Consider the following 12,892-nt stretch of genomic DNA (forward strand, 5'->3'; position numbering starts at 1 on the left):
ATTGCAAGAGTGGAAAAAAATTATCAATAACATATTATAAACCATTGGCTGGGGATCAATCCATCGTTTCTATAATCAAGAACATAATTGATGATTGGCAATTCAGCTTTACAGAACACACAGTTATTCCCATATTCCCAAAGAAATTTTGGAGAAATTTTCTGGTAAAATGTAAGAAACACTGTACTGTTTGCAATAAGATAAGTCTTTACTATTAGAAACGAGTAATATTACATATTAGTTTGTAGAAAATAAAAGTAAGGACTGTATTTGATACATTTTACAAATAATTTTTGTTAAAATTCTGAATAAATGTTTAAAAAAGTTTTTAGAGTTTGTTTCTTAAATGCAACAAGCATAAAGCAGTTTTAGTTGGCCAGGTCAACATTATTTTTGTTTAAGGTGAGTGTTATTAGAATTAGTTAATTTTAACAAATACGTATGGCACTATAAACCTTAATAATTATTATTTTATTTTTATAAATAACAAAACAAGTTTATTGGGTATACTCTAAAGTTGTCTTTACAGTCACATCAATATTTTTCAAAATAATTAAATTTAATATAAAATATAAGAAAAAAATGAAATTTTTTGTAGACAAGAACAGATTATATATATATACATATATATATATATATATGAACAATAGTTTTTTCCAAGAATCAAACGGTAGACATTTTTTAAAGTAATATTTTTTTATTATTATAGAATTCAGAAAAACCTCTTTGTCCTAAAATCTAAAACTGGCTCTTGAAAGGATTAATTAAATTAATTATCTTTTATGATTAAAAGAATAATTTTAAATATTACTACTATCTAAAAATAAGGATAAATCCCTTAAATTTTATCACATTATAACAATTGTACAAATTATAATAAAAAGTAATAAAAATTAGGCACACATTTTATTTTACAATGGAAAAAACTTTTTTTCAAAAAATCACAAACCATGACTAATAAATTTTATGATTCTAAACAATAAATCATAAAAGTATATCAAAAAATTTCAGAATAATCACAATTTAACTTAAAACTAAAAAGAAATTTCAGTCATTTTTCAAAGATTTACTTTTTTATACATAATAACTTTCATAGAATGACAAAGAAAAAACTTTTTCAAGTTTTAACTTTTACTATTATGTATCATACAGTCATTACATTAAAACTAATTATTGTATAGTTTTAAAACACATTGTATAAAATAATGGCATACATACATACATACAAGTAATTTAGGGTAAATCATATTTTAATTTTTAAATGCTACATGATGGCCTATTTTAATCAATGCACCCATTTTTAATTTAAAAAATAAATAAATATAACAGTATAACAAATGTAGAAGTTTTTTTTTAAACAAGACAATACTACTTGTTGAAAATCCTCACTATGTCAACCAATTAGATAATATATAGTCATTAAGAATATATTTATTTAATATAAAATGTTTTTAATGAAACTTCACTCACTCCCATTAGTACCAAACAAATTAAAGAAGCAAAAAAAATCAGTAACAAAATAAAAAGTTAAAATTTTAAGATTTTAATTAATTTTGTAATAATATAATTTAAAAAAAATTTTAATACAGTATTAACATCAGACTATCTGTGGTATACACCATCCTTGCAGAGGATAATAGCAAGTAAACAGCATTTACAAGCTCTTCATTAATAAAAAAAGAAGAAAAAGAAAAAAAATTTAATTTTATTAAGTGATTTCAAATAAGTTACCAATATGCTAATTTTAAAATTAAATAAAAAAATCACTTTATCACACATCAAATGAAAACAATTAAAGTCTTATTTTTTTAATCTAAAGCTAAACAAAAACATTAAAAACAGGGACTATAACTTTATGGCACATGTTTTTAGTCAAATAATAAACAATTCATGGTAAAAAATAATTTATTTAAATTTAAAACACATTTTTATGTTTTCCAAAGAAAATGACTAAAAAATGACCTGAAAATTAAAAAAAAGATGCTTTAAAATCATTTTAGCAACAGAAAAGGTTGATGGTGCAAACGTGTGAAAAAATAAAACCTTACTGATTTTTAGGCAGTTATTTTTATAACAAAGTTTCTCATTAGAACTTTTATCAAGTTTTTGTGATTCCTTTGTATTAACATTTTCTGAATACTATATACTATCAATCCTTGTCAGTGCTAACTAAACATACTGCATATTATTACCATTACTTTTGCAAAAATAAACTAAAGGTTTAAACTAAAAATATAAAATACCAATGATTATACAAATAATAACATAATTATGGCATTAATCACTTTCTACTATGGACATAAAAAAATTATTTTTAACAAACCATAGATGTTTAGCTGCAAAATACACTACTCAAATTTCAATACTGTTGACAATGATTCTATCAATCCCTTTCAAACAAACATTGAATTATTAAAAATAAAATGGAAAATCATTTTTTCCAATATAAATAGCTGTTTCAAACATCAGAAATTTTATTCTGTGTTCAACACAGAAAAAAAATATAACAATAAACTTAATATTATTTTGTGCTATTAAAATAGATGGCTTTTCGAGTCACAATCTCTTTTGTTTCTAAGATACATAATGAAAAATATGACTGCAAAAATAAATTGGAAATATAACTCAATTTATAGTAAGTCAAAAATAACTCAATTCAATAATATAATTGTGAAGTACAAGCTATTATAAAACATTTGACACTATTATATATATGCAAATATTTTAATTTTTCAAATATTTTTTGACAAAAAAAACTTAAATTACAAATAATTTAAGGAAAGTTATTTTACAGAGTTAAACTAGGGATATCAATAAAAAATTTAAGTGTAAAAATTTAATTTTGTCTTTGTATCAAGGCATTACCCATCTATTTTTTTTTATTAGAAGTGAACAGGTTATTAGAAAAACAATTTTCATCTTAAAATGGAAAAATTACATCTTAAAATTGGTAATTATAAAAGTAAGAACAGAAATTTTTATTAATAAATTAAATAGTAATAAAAAAGATATGCCTTTGCACTAAGAAAGATTGCACTAGTAAGCAATATGATTTTACATGGCAATAAAATTAATCTCATTAATTAGAGAAATTTAACTAAAATTGCCTTGTCTTGCAGTTAAACAAGAAAACACTACCAATGATCTAATTTCAATAAATTTTTTTTGTGCTCCTAATTCATAGATATATCATACTAAAAATCTTAATTTTTCAGGTAATGAAAACAATCTACACAGTTTTCTAAACAACCCAAATTATTCAAAATGAATTTTTTTTTCTTAATTATTAATTTCCTTATTACACAAAACACATTTGTAATAAAAAAATTCTAGTCTTTGATATTTAAGTTTCTACTTGCTATTTATCAAGAAAATTAATAATGGATAAGATTTGATCAGAGAAAAAAGGCAACAATTCTGACTTACTAGACAAGATTACATCATGGTCCATTTCTGTTTAATTTATTTTAATGGTCCTCAGATTTCCTTCAAAATTTAATTACTGCTCCCATATATATTTAAATTAGCAGTGCATCATTTCAAAAAAAAATCTCTATAACTAATAATTTCAAAAATTAATTTATTTAAAAATATATATACATTGCTATTTATGGGGGTGGGCTGAGAAGTTTCAGGCCTGACATATAGATGGCGCCGCAGGTTTAATTTCTTACTGGTATTCTATAGTATACTATCCTTCACTAGCTTATTCCTTCAAACTTATTGCAACGTTTGAGCAGTCAAGAATAAAAAGAAAACGACCCAATCTAGCAAAAAAAATCTTGTTTTATACGACAATGCACCAGAACATTCATCAATTGACACAATAGCTAAAATCAACCGACAAGTTGTAATTGCTTTCCCAAGCGCCTTATTCACTAGATTTATCACCTATTTCCTAACCTCAGAAAAATGGCTTAGTGGATGATTTGAGAGTAATGAGTCACTGATAGTGTAAATGTATATTTTGAAAACTAGATGAATCTCATTATAAAGTTGGTGGTATAACTCATTACAGCACTATTATGAGAAGTATATTAGTCTTTGTGGAGATTATATTGAAAAAATAAAAGCAAAAAAAAAAAACAAAAACCTGTTTTTTTCTTTTTCAGGTCAGAGATTATTCAGCCCATCCTCCTAAGTCAACTAAATTTAATGATTCTGTAATGTTTTTCTAAACTATAAAATTTCATTATATTTTAAGAAAAATTAATAAATAATAACTTCATTTGTATGTATTAATAATTTAATTTATATAATCAGAACAATCACTTTTTTTAGAATAATTAATTAAATTTATGATTACAATTATTTCATTTTAAAAATTCAGTCTTCAAAGAATGGCATGGAAAATTAGCAGAATATAAATATAAATTTCAATGCTGAGATTTATTTTCACTCTCCTGGAAATTTTTTTTTTATACTATTAGTTAAACCTTTTTATGGAGGTCACTAAAGAATCATGTATCCAAAAACAAAGAATAACTTTAATTCCCTTTAAAAGGGAAAGGTGACATAACATATTTCTCCATTATGATGCTTCAGGCAATGTAAATCTCAATTGGTTTCCAGCCTACAATGTATCACTGCATTAATGATCTTGGAAGAGAACAATAAGTTATTGATGAGTCTTTAGTATGTATATAGATTGTATTTTTATGGTTATCTTTGAATTTGTGATGGGTGTAAATGTAAATGGGCTGCATTAAGTGTTCCTAATGAAATATTTTGGGAAAATTAAGTAAAGGTTCTAGAGGCTCACGTTTGGTTCAGGTATATTGGTAATGTATTAATATAAAAAACAATTCTATACATTCATGGTGAACTAATTAGGAAGATGATACAATTTTTAAAAAAAATCATTTAATAAACTGGTTGATGAAGATTGGTAAAAAGCTGATCAATTATCCAGAAAACTGACTTCATCACCTTAATTTCCACTTTTTTTGGTTAATCATTATCTGTATTACTTCACAAATTTATAAAATAATAAAAATGAATAAAATCCAATTTATCATAAGTCATTTGAAATTTTAAAATGCTTTCTTATGCACTAATACGAGAGTTGTTCATTAAGTCCTAAGAAAATCCAAGAGATGGCGCTCGTACTATCGAAAATGGTTTGCTTTTAGTAAGCGTCATTTGTCGCTAGAGTGCAGTTAAAGTTTCAGCTGTATCTTCATCACATGGTTTCAAAGTCATAGTTGATTGAAGCAACAAACTATTGTTTATTTAGAAAAATGGAAAAAAAATGAGTTTTGAGTGATGATTAAACACTTATATTTAAAAGGCTTAACACCGAAAGAGATCAAAGCTGAGTTGGATGAAGTTCGTGGCACATCTGCTCCTGTGTTTGCAACCATTTACACAATTGGGCAAATGAGTTTAAACGTGGCCATATATCCACAAAAGATGAACATTGTTTAGGACGTCCAGTGAAAATGACCACCCCTGAAATGATTGACAAAATTTATGATGTGGTTTTGAGAGATCGATGAATCAAATAGTGCAAATAGATGAATCAAATCTGCAAAATATTTGAGGCCACAGGCATATCACAAGGTGTTTTCAATTTTGCACAAAAAATTCGGTGAAAAAAATTTTGGCAAGATGGGTGCCGCATTTGTTCTGTGGAGAATAAATGTAATCGTGTGGTCGACTCTGAGGATGTTTTGGTGCTTTTCCGTTGCAACCCTGATGAGTTTCTGCATCGATACATAACTGTGGACGCAACATGAATACACTATTATACTTTACACACAAAGGAACAGTCAAAACAGTGGGTTTTTGAAGGGGAACAGGCTCCAAAGAGGGTGAAATTGGCTAGCAAGGTGATGGCCACGGTTTTGTGGGATGCATACGGTATCTACACTGATTACTTGGAAAAAGGACAAACAATAACTGGAAAGTATTAAGTGTCATTATCGCACCGGTTGAGCAAAGAAATCAAGAAAAAACATCCTCTTCCATCAAGACAATGCACAGGTGTACACCCGCGCAATTTCGATGGCCAGAATAAAGGAACTAAAGTTTGAATTATAACAAATTCACTGTACTCACCGGATTTGGCCCCTAGTGATTGTTTTTTTATTTACAAAATTGAAAAAAATCACTTGGCGGGCAATAGTTCATGTAAAACGAGGAGGTCATCGCCCAAAAAGATGCTTATTTTGAGGACCTTCTGAAATCCTACTTCTTGGACGGCTTAAATAAGTTGGAGAAACGCTTGGAAAAGTACATAGAGTTAAAGGTAGATTATGTTGAAAAATACAGAAAAATTTACACAAAATAATTTTTTTCTATCTTTTTCTAAGGACTTATCGAACAATCTCATAATTATTTTTAAAAAAGTAATAATAATGTATATATATATATATATCTGCCAAGAACTATACTTGGTACAGCGCTAGCATAACGATGTTAATTCATCAGTAACCAGATTATAAAATAGAACCAGACAAATACAGCCTAGTGTACCTTGATGTAATGAAGAAATTTTTCAATGTAAAAGGAAAAAACAATAAAATAAAATATGAAGTGAAATGAGTTACAATTCTGCTCATTCGAGTTAAAACAAAAGAACTGACAAACTAAATTATCATAATTTAAGTTGTGTACTCAAGGACACCATATCATATTCTTGTATTCAATTAGTAATTTAACAGATCCCACCCAAACCTTCTTCAAGGATCTCTTTAGTAATAAATATTCCATAAGTCAGTACAAATTGTTTTAGGTCTAACAAACATTATTATCATTAAATTACTCATTTTATCAGAAAAAATTATTATTTTGTTTTAAGTTTGATAGAATCCTAACTAGTTAGTACTCTTAAATAGAAAAATACTAAAAATAATAATGTCACAAAATTAATCAAATAAAACGATCAACAGAAATAATGTCATATTTTATAATGATAAATTTTAACATTAATTTATGGCTTTATATTTAATAATAAGGCAAAAGAGAGCAGACTAACAGAAATTTAGAGCTTGGATAATAATAGTACCAACCTGTATAATCTATTTTACCAAATTTTGTAAAAAATAAAAAAATTTAATACTTATGTTATTGAATATGCATTGTGAAAATACACCAATGTTAATTACATGCAAAGTGACTGAAAAACATTACAAATTTTAATGATAATAATTTTTACATTTTCATATAGCTAACTGTGAAGAAATATGATTCAATTTTTAAAAAAATCTAATTTTATTAAAATTTATAAAACACAAAGAAAAAATTTCATTGGGATATTTTTGCTGATGTAAGACAGGATTTAAACTTTTAAAAACTGATGTCACGTATACATATCAGCTATACATTTAGCGTATTGAAGAACAAACTTATTTTAAAACTTTGTCACTTAATAACATGAACAGAATAATTTTTGCATGTGATTATTAGATTTCACTATTGATTTTAAAATATACTAATTATTTCTCATATGAATATACTAAATTTAACATCAAATTTACATATGGTGAAGAAAATCAGGTCACCAATATCTTTAATGTAATCAACAAGCACTATGTGTAAATAAAACTAGTGGGCAATTGTATTCATTTATTTACGTTTATGAATTATATAGATAGTACAAATAATTAAAATTAAATTTTATTAAAGGTTGCATCAGACTAAAGATAAATAAGTAATTATTATTATTAGTTCATAAGTAAGTGATGATTAGGCTGGGAATAATGAGAATTATTCACTTTTCATGAAAAAAACGACTAATAAAATTGAAAACTTTCAAAAGAATTAGTTAAATTGTGAATTTTCAATTTCTAACATAAAAAAAAGTAGTCTACATACTAATAGCTTACTATGTGTTATCTATTGCACTTCATAAAAATATAGTATTGAAAAAATTAATGTTACCAAATGCTACAAATAAAATATACCATATTGCAACATTAACTGGTATCTAAGAATGGTTGCACTCACTTCATTAAATCAGTTCCCAAACCATATCTATTATAATCATTCAGTTCTTCAATGAAAAGTATACTGCATTTTGCTAAAATGCAGTATACTACATATAAAAAAATGAAACATTATTCGTAATTTAAAAAAAATTATTTTATAGAAAGGTGGATCTATAAAATGGTGGCCGATTAGTGTATTATATAGGACCACTGAACATTTTTTTTAATTTTATGTTCTTATTAACAGTTGATGACTGATAACTTTCAAGTTAAGATCTGCAATGTAAAAAAAATTAACTTCAACTGAAATTACTTGTATTTCATTGACAGCAACACAAAACAATAACATTATTACGAATAAATAATATTGAATAATAATAATATAACAGTATTTAAGTATTTATATAACAAAATAAAATTTTACTGATAAAACAAAATTATACAATAAAATGTACTAAATAAAAGGAACTAAAATAAAATGTTTTTAATAATAATAAAACAAAAAGTTAAATAACATTTAAATTCTATACAATAATACAGATATAAATAACAAATTAATTACAACTATCAATAAAATAATATTAATGAAATACAAAATTAAAATAAAATTTACATTCTTTCTCCTAAAATATTTTCCTTTGCAATAGAAGAGAATTATATTTTTAAAAAAATTATTTATATATATATGTATATACACATGTAATCCTAAAAAGTAAGTAAAATATAATATATAAGTAGAATTTAAAGATAGTTTAACATTAAAATCATCACAATAATATTACATTATACTTAAACAAATGTTACTACGATAACTACAAACTTTTCCGCTTTCTGAGCAAAATACAAAATATTACATTACCAACCAAAACTTACTGTTTTTACAAAAAAACACCATGATAATTTTAAAAAGATAACATTTAAAAAGCAATGGCTGAAAAAATTATACGCTCAAGTAATTCTAAAAATGATATTATTACCACATGATCGTTTTTCTTAGATTACCACACACTCTATTTTAACCAACTTAAAAAACTATTAATGACAATTGCAAATTAGGTATACTATTAAGTATATTAATTGTTTATATTCTTAAATAAATGTAACCCAAAAAAAATATATATATAAATTATAAACTTGATTTTTTTCCAGTATGACAATATTGTAACCTATAAAAACTGAAAATACCCCTTTCTATATCACTAAACTAGGGATGATGAATTCATGGCACACATCCTGTGAGGAAATTATGTAAACATGATGTAGGAATATGGTAGGAGGGGCATGCAATATACGTAAGTATAATTTTTTATGTTACATATTTTAATTGGTAACATTTCAATCTATTCAGGGCAATAAGTTCAATAAAAATAACACAAAATAAATTAACTTAAAAAAAAATAGTTCTCTAAAAATCATCAAGGTTAACCTTATCCCATTGACCAGAACACTAATAACATTTATGATACCTACTTGTCTATAAATTACACTCGTAGCAGAATCTATAAAAAAAAATTAACAATTTTAAACATAACCTGTAAAAATAAAAACATAAAATTTAGAAGGTTATTGTGCATATGATACCACCTGAACCAGGCTAGCTTTTATTTAGATGTGTAAGGGGCATTCTGCTTCCTCATTTAATTCTCCATCACAATTTCATAATCTTTATGAGATGATGAAATAAAAAAATCTGATTTTTAAAAAAACAGATGAAAATTGTTTAAATGTTGAAGATAAATGTTTCAATAATGAAACTAGATGGAAGATATTAAAATTACGTCACTAAATCATTCATTCATTCAGACTGTAATGAAAAATTTGTGGAGAAAATAAGTGATAAATTTGTTCCAGAGATTTTTGTAATTCGAATACTAATTTAAATGATTTATAACAAACTAGAATAACTTTTTTAAAACTGGCCACAGCGGGAACAAAAAAATTGTTTACAGAAGCATCTTTTCCAGCAAAATCATTGAAGAAATAAGTTACTATAATACTATAATGGTGTTACATAAGTAATTAGGGCCACTGAGACAATTTACTACAAAATTAACTTTGTAACAGATAACACAATTTGTGCTAATTAGCTTTTCTTAAAATTGCACACTGAAAATAAATAAATAAATCATTAATCAGAAAACATATTATGCATATTGCATATTAGAAATATGCATATTGTGGTTTCATTCTCTACAGACAGATTTATCAAATACAAGTATAGAGGCAGAAAAAAATTACTATTAATATATCTTGAAGGAAAAAAGGGGGCTTAGTGCTAGACAGTAGTAGTTTTCCTGATAATTATTTAGGACTTAACCCCAAACCTGCACATATATCAAGCATATAAAAATCAAAGCAACTTAAAATTGTACACACTAAAATGGGTATTATACACATTCAAAAATATCTTCAATTAAGCAAGAATATTTAGGGACATAAAGAGAAAAAAATTATGTTAGGATGATAAGTGCACCTAATAATCCCTTTTCCAGGAACATTCCGAATGAAATATCAAAATATATTTACTAAACTTTTTTGTAAATACTTTAAATGCTGAGAGTATAAGTTATTATACAACTAATAAATTCATTACATTAAACCATTTATTGTAAAGTTTTTAATAAAGTCATCATAAATTAAAAGTAACAGAAGTGAATTTCATAGTAGATTTTAATTAACAGTAGTTATATCTAAATTCAATCTTTTATAAACCAATGATTAATAAGAACACTCTCAAATAGACAATACTGTACTGTCTAAACCAACTACAGCCATTTCTAACTATGATATTAATATAAAACTATAATTACAGATAAAACCCATCATTAACTTGTGGATATAGATTCTACTATCTTCCCATAACTGTTACAACAAAACTATGATAAAAAAATTCAGCAACAAAAAAGTATAACAAAATTTTAATAACTTAGTTTTAATCATTTTATTCTCCCCTCTCCCAAAAGAAAATGAAGAAATATAATAAAAACCACTGATAAAAATAAAATATAATTTATCTTATTAGTTACAATATACAATACAAATAATACAAAAAAGAAATAAATATATGTATATATATATATATATATATATATATATATATATATATATATATACACATAATAATAATAATCATTTATCACAGCACAAAACACTTCGTAACAAGTGCAATAAACTCTGTACAATTTTTACTGAATGTGTTATCTTTTACTAATATTATATTACAATTCCATTACATTTTTTTTTTCAATATTTATGTGTAATAATTAATTACTGAACATAAAATGCAAAACTTTTTTTTCATGAGTACAAACTTATTTTATTTAATTACTGTACATAACACGTGATGTCAATGTACTAGAGACAAATGTAAATATTGCATTACAAGGCAATCAATCATACATAAAAAACAGTAGAAATAAGATATATTAATCAGTTTAATATTTACCTATTTCGACTTAAAAAAGTAAAATAATAAATGAAAATTCTACTCTGAAGCCTTTTTTTATTTCATTATTATCCCAAGATAAAAAAATAGATAAAAAAACCTAAGCAAAAAGCATAAAGTAATAAAATAACCAGACAAACTGATTAATGCTGAAAACAGAGAATTATTGTTACATATTTTATCACTTTATTAACTTACAAGATATCAAGTCTTGATGCCGTTTTCAAAAGTCATCAAATTATAATCTATGATAATGTATACAAAGTGAGCAATTTCCCCATAGCCAACGAGCTATGTTATCGAACAATAAACAGAAATTGGGGAAAGTAAAATTCATCATTACAATAAGCCCAATATTATTGCTACCATCAATGCATACCAATGTATGTGTATTATAGACACAGGTACATTTTTACATACAATGCATACACAGTACGGAATCTGTGTAAAAAGCAGCAGAAAATAAGCATTACAAAAGTAGAACTATAGATTGATAAAAAAGGAGAATAAGAAGAAATAAAAGAAGTAACGGTTATTGATAATCAGTAAAGAATAGAAGATATTCACTACTAAAACTTTAGATCATATAACAGGTGAATGGTAGAGAAACTGATTGCATTATCCACCATAAAAATATAAATCACGGTATAAACTGTCTTTTAGTTACAAATTCACAATATCAGGAAAAATAGATTCAAAATTTTTTTTCATTTTTTATAATTTAATTAGGGACCATCTGAACAGTGAAAAAAACTGATAACATGCATTTTCTAAAAAAAATTTTCAATTAATTTGTATACTTGTTTTAACCCTTCGACTGGAAGGGTATCAATAAGATTATTGATAGTTATTATGTTCTGCTGATAGTTTGGCAATGGCAACTGTGTTATCTGCAAATTAACAAGAATCCTGATCAGTTATTTAACTTGTGAGGGCAAAATGGATGAAAATGAATGAAATTCATCATTAACTTGCAAAGAGTTCATGGACTTAATATAACAACAGTGCGGTAGGTATAACATTAAATGCAGCATATCCTTTCACGTAAGTAGTTAAAGAAGATTTAGGTAGTAATTACAGTATTACTATAAAAATTACTTTGTTATCACAGTCAAACATTTGAAATTGAAATTACAGTTTTTTCACAGCACAATCTGGAATATTATTCATGACCATTTACATTATTGATAGGTACACTCTGAACAAATGAATAATAAGTACAAGAAATGTCATAAGGGAGTGTTCCTCACTTATTTCCCATGGTTTAAAGAAGATAAAGAATTATCATAATTAATAATTACTAGATTCCATTACAATCTTGAGACAAACTCTCAAGCAGTGTAGGAAGCATCCTGTAAAAATGAAAGTGAAAAATGACTGGATCAAAAATTCACCATCTTTTACCAAGTTGGTACTGATCTATGGATTTTGTGCCCAGACACATCTGGGCACAAATTGAAGCTCACAAGCTTCAATTTGAAATGGTAGTTAAGTTGAAAAATAATGTAAGGATGAA

The sequence above is a fragment of the Lycorma delicatula genome, chromosome 7 (genome assembly GCF_047948215.1).
Source record: "Lycorma delicatula isolate Av1 chromosome 7, ASM4794821v1, whole genome shotgun sequence".
Classification (NCBI taxonomy): Eukaryota; Metazoa; Arthropoda; class Insecta; order Hemiptera; family Fulgoridae; genus Lycorma; species Lycorma delicatula.